Source organism: Vombatus ursinus, unplaced genomic scaffold (genome assembly GCF_900497805.2).
Source record: "Vombatus ursinus unplaced genomic scaffold, bare-nosed wombat genome assembly UNPS02014768.1, whole genome shotgun sequence".
NCBI lineage: Eukaryota > Metazoa > Chordata > Mammalia > Diprotodontia > Vombatidae > Vombatus > Vombatus ursinus.
In genome coordinates this window covers 3,599,069-3,609,639 of record NW_020954546.1, presented here as the reverse complement: position 1 = coordinate 3,609,639, position 10,571 = coordinate 3,599,069, and the positions used below count along the sequence as shown (strand labels likewise).

Here is a 10,571-nt window from a genome sequence, read left to right as displayed (position 1 = left end):
TCAGCCTCCAGGTCACCCTATTTTTTGAAAAAAGGATGAAAAATTTTTTTAATTTTAGAAATTTTTTTAAAATGGATAGCAGAGATTTAGGGAGGGGTGTGTCTTAGACCTGGGAGAGAGATAGAGCTGGGGGATCAGGTATGAAGGTCGCACTAGAAGGGTGTTGTGTGTAGTAGTGGAGACCAAAATGTGGATACCCCATAGAAATAAGTCAAAACGAAGCTAAGGACAAAATGAAATGGTCCAAGGGACAATTGTTGAATTATAGCTGTAAAAATGAAAGATCTCAGAGTTCAGATATTCCATCTCTTCCCTTTAGAGATGAGGAATCCAAAGCCTAGGAGTTGAAGTGCCTTGCTCTACCTCACACAGGTAATAACAGGCAGAATCAGATTTGTATTTCAGGTTCTGTGACTCCATCCAAAGGCTCTTTCTATTGTCCTATCCTGCATCTCATTCAGGACAACAGGATACAGTGCCACATGGAAATTTCTAGAAGTGGACAGAGCCTCAGTGATCAAAGGCACTAGAGCTTTTACACAATGACTAGACTTCATGGCAATTCCCTAAATGGCTATTTGAGCTGAGGGTTCCCAATCTCTTCAAAGAATATTTCTAACTGATCTGGATCTCCTCTTCCTAGAGAAGTTGCTTCATATATGTTTGGACAGACAATAATGAAAAGAACATGGACTTCATTTGGGGAAATATTGGTTAAGCCTTTGCTAATCTACTTACTGGGTACCTAGGATGCTTAGCAGATGAGAGTACTAGCCCTAGAGTCATGTAGACCTGAGTTCAAATCTGACCCCAGACACTTACTAGCTGTGTGACAAATCAAATAACCCTGTTTGCCTCAGTTTCCTTAATTGTAAAATGAGCTGGAGAAAGATATAGCAAATCTTTTCAGTGTCTTTCACAGGAAAACCCTAAATGGAGTCACAAAGAATCATACACGATAGAAAAGACTGAAAAACAATAGCAAATACACTTCCTACTTCTGTGACTTTGTACAAGGCATTTGTCAAATCTCAGGGCCCGTGTCTTCACCTATAAAATGAGTCAATTATATGAGATGTCTTCTAGCATCCCTCAACAACTCAATGATCCATGTGCTGGCGCATATCAATGTATGGCAGGCTAGAGAATGTCAGGAATTGTCTGACACATGCCCTGAGTTGTGAAAGACACTGTTCTTCCTAGAGATCTGGGTCTCATGCCAACACTTCAGCCTGGGATGCCCTATAAAAGGTGTCCCTGTCCCTGGCTCCTCATCCACACTGGTTCTTCAGCAGAGAGTTTCTGTCTGTGTCTGTGATCAGGGTGAGTTCATTTCTTAGTGTCTGCATGAAAGCCTAGGGGATTGCTGGGAGCAGGGTGTTGGAAGACAGGGAAGGAGGAATGAGGAGGAAATGAGGAGGAAAACAGCAGAGGAGATGAAGAAAGATGTATATATAGAGGGTCTGAGGAAGAGGAAAGAGTTAAAATCAGTGAGAAGTACAATGGCTGGAGATAAAAAGAAGCCTGTACTTTGGATTTGGTCTAGACTGATAGAGACTCCATTGGGATGTGCCCAGAAAACAATCAGGAAGGAGTCTGGTGTCTATATGAGGGTGCTGGGGAGGAGGAGCAATGGTCTGAGTTTCTGGAACCTTTCATGAACTAGAATTCAAATAGTGTCCTCAGGATGTCGAGGGAAGTTATCCTCTCTCTTCTCCAGGATACATACCACTTAAGTTGTAAGGCTCGACTTAATTTTACTAGTTCTGTAATTGCCAACAGGTAAATAAGTGTACATACATGCATACATAAAGCTAAAGAGAGGGAGAAAGAGACAGAAGGAAAAAGAAAAGAGACAGAGAGACAAACTGAGAAAAACAGAAAAAAGGATGCTAATCTCCTCAATTGATGAAAAATGAATGTTCCCTCAACTCAAATTCTAACCTATATGCGCTGGAACACAGGGATGATTTTGTTAAGCTTTTTCTTTCTGGATACTGATGTCTTCTATGCAAAATTCACCCACACTGGTGATCAATTCCAGGTGAAGAAAGCTTTTAAGACTTCATTTCATCCATCTGAAAAAAATCCTATATTTTCTTTCAGGTTTACTGAACTCCCATCAAGATGTCCTGCCAGCAAAGCCAGCAGCAGTGCCAAGCCCCTAAGTGTCCTCCTAAGTGTCCTCCCAAGTGCCAGACTCCCAAATGTCCTCCCAAGTGCCCCCCCAAGTGCCCTCCCCAGGCTCCCTGCCCTCCTCCAGTCTCTTCCTGCTGTGGCTCTAGCTCTGGAGGATGCTGCAGCTCTGGGGGATGCTGTGGGTCCAGCTGTGGGGGGTGCTGCAGCTCTGGCTCCGGGGGCGGCTGCTGCCTCTTTTCCCATCACAGGAGATCCCACAGACCCCGGCACCAGAGGTCTGACTGCTGTGACAGTGGCAGTGGGCATGGCCAGCAGTCTGGGGGCTGCTGTGGGAGCTCTGGGGGCTGCTGTTGATCTGGTGCCCTGACCTAAGAAGAACAGAAGAGGCAATTGATTGACTCTACATCCTTTTTTTCCTCCCTCCTTAGCCTCCTCACTCTCTGCCTTCATTTAAACTGTTCAGATGTTGTTAGGGGATGGAGAGATCAAGGACTATCACATCATTTTACCTCAGCCCCCCAGAATTCAAATTGTCCTTCTCTTCCTCGTTTATCATAACCAACAATAAAGTGATTTTTTCTGGTAACAGCTGCCTCCTTCCTATTCTCTATTCTTTCCAATTAGAACTTCCCTCAAGGCTCTCTTTTTCTTAACGGACCCATAGACTTCCCTGAGCAATGCCTTGAGGAACTGTCCAGGTAGTGATTGTTGGTGGCAGGGCTGGGAGGCTGGGTAAGATTCCCTTCATTTCAGAAGCAAGGGGACACATCAGATGTCTGTGTGGAAATCATTTAGTTGTGACAACTACACTTCCCCAAAGGGTAAAAGTGCCCAGGCTTGAAACCTCAGGATTGAGAGTACAGGTGCCTCAGGCTCTGAATCATTGGGTCAGGCAATGACTCAAGCCCAGGTGAAGAGGAGAGGCTAGTCAGGTGTGGAAGCAAGCCCCTGGTTTGAAGCAGAGGGTCTCAAGGGACAGAGCCTGGTAGTAAGATTCGGGAGGATCCTTTCTGCTGGATCATTTAAGGTTAGGACAGCTAAAGGATACATGATCTGTCCTTTCTCACTCTTTCTCTCTCTGTTCTGGTCCTATATGTTTGACCCAGCGTGCAGGCATGTCCAATACTGTCCCCTATTCTTAGTCTTTAGAAGCTCCCTCTCTATGGTATTAGGCTATCCCTTCTTCATTGGTTACAGTACCCACATCTTGGACAAAATTGTAGTGTTCCCAAGGTCTGCCCTGGCCCTGCTTCCTCTTCATTGGGTGCTCCCAATTTCAGAGTCCACCTTCAACCCCCAGGTCTTGTTTTCTGGGTCTACTCCCCTACTACCTTTATGGTTATTGTCACATGCTTTCTGGATCTCTATTGACCTTCTCCCTTTTCCTCAAATCTCCTTATCCCAGGGGTCCTAGCTGAGAGTTATATTTCAGCTGCAATAACAATACTATAAGCTACTTCATTTAATGACTAAGAATGGCAACAAAGAAATGAGAAAATACACCTTCTTCTCCTCCTTGCAGATATGGAGGGCTTTGGATGTGGAATAGGGCACACACTTGGTTGGCCTGTTGGTTCATTTTGCAAAGCTTCTTCTTTTTCTTTTTTATTTCTTTCTATAAAGGATAGCTCAGAAGGGAAGGGACAGGGGACAGATTCATTTGAATAGGAAGTCAAACAAAATGTTACGAAGTTAAAAATAAGTCAATTCTTTTTTAAAAAATAAATTTAACATTTATATATAGTGCTTTAAGGTTTGTAAAGCATTTTACAAATAATATTTCATTTTATCTTTACATGAACCCTTGAAGACAGTTGTGATCACTCCTCCTATTTTAGAATTGAAGAAACTGAGGCAAACAGAGCATAAGTGACTTGACCAGGGTCACACAACTAATAATAATATCTAGGATCAGATTTGAATTCAAGTCTTCATGGCTCCAGGTCCAGTGTTCTATCCACTGTGCTATCTAGATTTTGACCTCATGTCCATTTTGCCCTTAATTCATCTGGGGCGGGGGGAGGGTGCAACTATTTATTTATTTATGTAAAATGTTCCTTTCTTTTTAAATTTTCAGTTCAAATTCTCTCCTTCTTTCTCAGCCCTTCCACACCAACCAATAATATAAGCAAAATAATATCAATTATACATATGCAGAAATTTTTTGCAGAATATTATGCAGAAATCAAGGAAGGAAGGAAGAAAAAGAAAGAAAGAAAGAGAGAGAGAAAGGAAGAGAGAGAGAGAGAAAGGAAGAAAGAAAGAAAAAGAAAGAGAGGAAGGAAGGAAGCAAGGAGGAAGGAAGGAAGGAAGGAAGGAAGGAAGGAAGGAAGGAAGGAAGGAAGGAAGGAAGGAAGGAAGGAAAGAAGGAAGGAAGGAAGGAAGGAAAAAGAAAAGAAAGAAAAGTTATACTTCAGTTTGCACTCACAGTTCATTAGTTCTCTCTCTGGAAGTAGATAGCATTCTTTTCATTATCAGTCCTTTGAAATTGCCTTGGATCATTATATTGATCAAAGTAGCCAAGTCTTTTACAGTTGCTCATCATTGGAACACTGGTGCTAACTGTGCACAATGAGCTCCTGGTTCTTCTCACTTCTACTTCACTTTAAATCAATTCATTTAAGTCTTGCTATGTTCTTTTTTTCCTGAAACCAAGCTACCCCTTGTCATTTCTTATGGCACCATAATACTTTATCATAATTATATGCCATTTGTTTAGCCATTCCCAAATTGATGAGCATCTCTCAATATACAATTCTTTGCCGCCATAAAATTATGCTATTATAAATATTTTTGTACATACAAATCTTTTTCATTTTTTTATCTCTTGGGGGTACAGACTGAGTAGTGGTATTCCTGGGTAAAGGATATGCACAGTTTGATGGCTTTTTTGGCATAATACCAAATTATTCTATAAAATGATTGGACCAGTTTACAACTCCACCAACAGCTTATTAGTGACCTATTTTCCCTCATCCCCTCCTACATTTACCATTTCAGATACGTTTGAGGCAGTACCTTAGAGTTGTTCTAATTCATATTTCTCTGGTCAGTAATGATTTAGAGCATTTTTTTCATGTGACTATTGATAGCTTTGATTTCCTCTTCTGAAAACTACCAGCTCATACCCTCTGACCATTTATTAATTGGGAAATAGTTCTTATTTTTATAGATTTAATTTAGTACCCTATATATTTGGGAAATTAGGCCTTTATCAAAGAAACTTGCTTTAAAATTTTTGATATCACTTCATTGTCTATGGTACCTTTTAGCAAAATGCAGTTTCCCTGATTGTCTCTTTTAATTAGGTCTTTTTTGCTTTTGCTTTGTCTGAGATCAAGATTGCTACCCCTGCCTTTTCTACTTCAGCTGAAGCATAATATATTCTGCTCCATCCTTATGTTTACTCTGCATGTGTTTTTTTTTTCTGTTTCAAGAGTGTCTTTTGAATTTATAATCCATTCTGCTATCCACTTCCATTTTATGGGTGAGGTCATCCCATTCACATTCACAATCATGATTACTGTCTATGTCTCTCCATCCTGTTTTCTTCTGTTTATCCTTCTCTCTCTCTTTTTATCCTGTCTCTCCTCAAAAGCCTGCTTTGCTTCTGACCACTGTCTCCCTTAATCTACCCCCTTTTGCCATCCCTCCTTATATCTCTTATCCCCTTTCCCCCCTAGTTCCTTACTGAGTTTAATAGATTTCTATACTCAACTGAATAATAATTTTATTGCTTCACTCTCATTTATTTTCCTAATTTTACCTCTACACTCTTATCTCTTTCTTTGCCTCTTACAGGAATTCTTGTTGGGATTGTGTCCAATTACCATTTTTCTTTAAGGTTTTGGTTTTAACTATTTTCACATTGCTGTCTTCTTCTGAGCAAGAACAGAAGGATAAACATTTCCCCACCCCCAATGTCTGAGGACCCCCTCATCTTTATAGTACCTGGAGCCTGAATAGAGTGAACTCAACCTTAAAGCAGTTACTACAAAGTATTCACTCTCACCAAGTTCACTTCTTAGTGTAGCACAGTTGATGATTGAATTGCCATTCCTCCCTTATGACTCCTTTGGATACCATGGGAAGTTGAGCTAAGCTTTGCTCTTCACTAGGTGTGACCGTCTACAAAATCCATCATTGACTCTGTCTCCTAGAACTCTGGTGGCTTGCTCTCCTGTTCTCTTCAAACTCATAAGGTCGCATCTTATCATGATATTCCTTCATATTGGATTGGAGGTGGGGAACAAATCTAAAGAAAGAGGTAAGAACAAATACCTGTGAAGGGCCACATGTTGGTGTCCTAGATAAAGGAGCCTCTCTTCCCGCCCTGAGAATAATCTCATTCCTTCCTTTTACATTTAAATATAAGTAGGCAGGAAAGAAGGATGAATCATATGGCCTTTGTAAGCTTTGTCAAGTCATAGTGTAGTATTCATTCAACAAGCTCCTTTTTTTTTTTCCTTTTGTTGGTGAGGCAATTGGGGTTAAGTGACTTGCCTAGGAGTGTCTGAGGTTGGATTTGAACTCAGGTCCTCCTGACTCCAGGGCCAGTACTCTATCCACTGAGCCACCTATCTGGCCCAAGTCTCCTTTTCTTTAAGTGGTTAAGCCCAGGGAAAACAATACCTGAAATCTACTTCAGCAGATGATATGTTGTTCTGAGAAAATCACTTATCCTCCATCTTTTTCTCTTCAACAGTAAAATGGAGATAATAATGCAATTACCTCTCAGAGCTGTTGTGAGGTTGAAATGAGATCATATTTGTAAAGGGCTAAGTACAGAGCTTGGCATAGAGCAAGTGCTTAATAAATGCCTGTTTTGTGAAAAGCATTCTGTGTATGCTTATAAGGACTGGAATTTCAGTGGCTAATCCCAGTTCCTTGTTACAATTATAAAATGATGATCTCATAAGCATGATTATTATAAAATAAGCTAATAATTTATAATGATTATTGATTTCAATTTTCTTCATATATATGAATTTTAGGGCAGCAAGGTGGCACAAGAGATAGAATGCTGGGCCTGGAGTCAGGAAAACTCATCTTTCTGAGTTCAAATCTTGCCTCAGACACTTACTAGCTGTGTGACACTGGGCAAGTAACTTAACCCTGTTTGCCTTGCTTTCTTCATCTGTAAAATGAGCTGGACAAGTTAATGGCAAGCTAATCCAGTATCTTTGCCAAGAAAACCCCAAGAGGGGTCACAAAGAGTCAGACACAACTGAAAAATGGTTGGACAAAAAATGAGTTTTACTATTAATAATCAACCAGTAAGCATGTATTGAGCATCTATTATATGCCAAGCACCATACTAAGTGTGTATTAAAATAAAACTAGCAGTAACTAGCATTTAAATAGGGCTTCAAGATTTGCAAATTGCTTTAAATGTGTTATCTCATTTGGTCCTCACAGTAATCTTGTGAAGATAGGTGCTTTTATTAATCCCATTTTGCCAATAAAAAAACTGAGGCTGAGAAAGGTCACCCTATGTCCAGAGTAACACAGCTGATACATGTCTAAAGCAGGATTTGAACTCAGACCTTTTGAATTCCAAGTCCAAGGGTATATCCACTGTGCCACCTAACTGAATAATGAGAACAAAGATGACAATCATTCACATTTATATAAAGGTTTAGCTTTTTCAAGGTCACTTCCGTTCTAAAATTTTATAAGGTGTATAGAATAAATGTTATCATTTGGTGAGGAAATTAAAGTTTGGAGAGATAAGATGACTTATCCACGAACACAATAGACAAAGTATCAGAATGCATATTTAAACCCAAGACCCTGTAATCCAAAACCATTACAAATCCAGAACCTAAAGATTAAGTTTTCATCTAAAAGTATCACATCCCCAAAAGGTGGAATTGTAAGCAGAGACTAGATGATCACCAGTCTGGTATGCTAGAATTGGAATTCCTTCTCTATATGAATTGGCCGGGATGGTCACTGGGGCTCCTTGGAACTAATTCTGTGATCCCATGATTCTGTGAAGCCAGTGCAGAGGGGAGAGAAATATTTCAGGGCAAGATGAAGGTAACTTAGTTGTACCCTTCAAATCCTGGCCACTGAGGCAGCTAGCTAGTCCTTTGCTCCATGCCCACAGCATCAGTCCTGGCAAGGAAGGGCTGTTTGGTTAGTGAGAGTTCAGAGGTCACATAATCCAACTCTCTCCCTTATAGCCCTTTCTCTCCATGGGACCACACTCAGACTGCCCTACTAGAATGAAATATTAATTCTTAACTCACTCTTTCATTACTATTTAAATTAAGATTTTATAATAAATAAGTAATAATAAACATTCTTTTTCTTCCCCTTTTTTCTTCAATGAAAGGACAGTGAAGAAGACAGGTATTTTGTTTAATTTAAAGAGGATTTTGTTTAATTTAAAATTTTGAATTAAATCTATTAAAAACAAGTACCAAATAAAGTTTCCTAAAGGAAATGGAGCCAGCTCCAAAAGGACATTCTATAACCAGAGGGATGACCAGTTCTAGGAGAAATGAACAAAATAAGAAAAAGGAAGGAACCAGGGAAACCAAGACCAGGAGAATGGGAAGATGTAGTAGGTGGAGAAGGAGAGCGGACCTGGGCAGACACAGGAAAGGAAAATCCAAAGATCCCAGCCCCCAACAGACAAGGGAAAAGATAGGGCTTGTGAAATACTGCAGTGAAGCACAAGTCATTCAGAATTTATGTTGGAGGGCAGTTCTTGGGGTAAGACTGTAGGATTCTCATTACTGTGTCTCCCTTGTATCCACAGGTTTGCAGAGAGATGATCTGGTTGGCCAGTTTCTCCACTTCTGAATGGGGAATGCTGAGGGAACAGCACTATCCCAACCATAGAACCACGTACAGAGAGAAGGAGCTGGATTGGCTATGTGGCTCCTTCACACTGATCTTACATCATCATCCTAGCATTTGTAGAGACAGCTAAGTGGGGCAGTGGATAGAGTGCCAGGCCTGGAGTTAAGAAGACTCTTCTTTCTGAGTTCAAATCTGCCCTCATACACTTAGGAGCTTTGTGACCCTGGGCAAGTCACTTAATCCTTTTTGCCTCAGTTTCCTCATCTGTAAAATGATCTGGAGAAGGAAAGGTAATGAGTGTTTAGTTGACTGGTGGGTTGGAGATTAGGTGACAAGCAGGACTAGGTCCTCTCCTGCTATCATCATCGTCATTGCTGTCTTCATCATAGAAAGGCATCTAGAGTGACCTGATATTCAAATGGTGCTTTCAGGTTGGCCAAGCCCAGGGACCTCCTTCATCTCAGCTGATCCTCATCACCCTTACCATCATCAGCACCATCAGTGTCATCATCATTACTGAAGTCAGCAGGAATTCAAGGAGAGATATCCTCAGGGATAACTCACTTCAAATAATAAGATCAAAGGATGATGAATTTAGAGCCAGAAGAGACCTCAGAGGTCATTAAATCCAATCTCTTATTTTACAGATGAATCCATTGAGACTGAGCATGTGAGTGAACTAAGCCAGGTCTCCGAGGGAATAAATAGCAGGATTCTCATTCACAACCCCTGATGTTATCTCCAGGGTTTTTCGCAACATTAAATAGATAAAGAAAAAGAAAAAAACCTTTAACATGAATCATGGGTTTGGTAGGCAAGGGCAAACTTTTTAAGGAGCCAGACTGTAAATTCCTTCATATAGGAAGGAACCCTTTTGTAATTAAAAAAAAATTCTTCTTTCATTATCTTCAGTGCATACAAATGGAAAATTAGATTTTGGTGGACTAGGTTTCTGCAAAATGCATGTCCTCTAACCCTGACCAATCATAGTCACATGTCTATCCTCTGGATATTATCAGCTCGGTCTCTGTCCACAGGTCTGCCAGATCAGTTGCTTGATTCAAAAATCCTGTTTGGTGACCATCTGTACACAACATGAGTAAAATCAACAATGATGGGTTTGGGACAGGACTTGCAAGTGAGGACATGGTGGTATGTCCCAACAGTGAAACAGTACCTCATGTCCTGGGATTCCTTTTCCACCTTCCTTTAGGTGGAGGGGTATTCCCCAGGGGGTGTAGAGGGAAGAAGGTGGGTATTGTTCTTTACCTCTGACAGGGAACGTGAGCTTATATGTGGCTATGTCTCAGAGACAGACACCGAAAGATAGACAAAACAGGGAGAGATAGAAAGACAGAGACAAAAACAAAAAGACAGAGAGAATGAACAAATGATTGACCTGGAGGACGATGTCATGCTGGGAGAGGAGAAGAGGAAGCTATATCTATCCCAAAGTGTTCCATGGTCTTGGCAGGGTCACAGGAGTGTAATAACCTAAAAACAGCATTAAGAAATATTTGTCTGTGGAATGGGAGACAACATGTTATGATGGAAAAAGATAATCACAGTCCTTAGGGGACATTTATGTAGACAGGGCATAAAGATGATACTGAGGGAGA

The 10,571-nt window shown here is 40.6% G+C and overlaps 1 pseudogene; it reads left to right on the top strand.

The window, feature by feature from the left end:
• Positions 1-1,237: 1,237 nt before the first annotated feature.
• On the top strand, positions 1,238-2,725 carry LOC114043305 (annotated as a pseudogene).
• Positions 2,726-10,571: the final 7,846 nt, after the last annotated feature.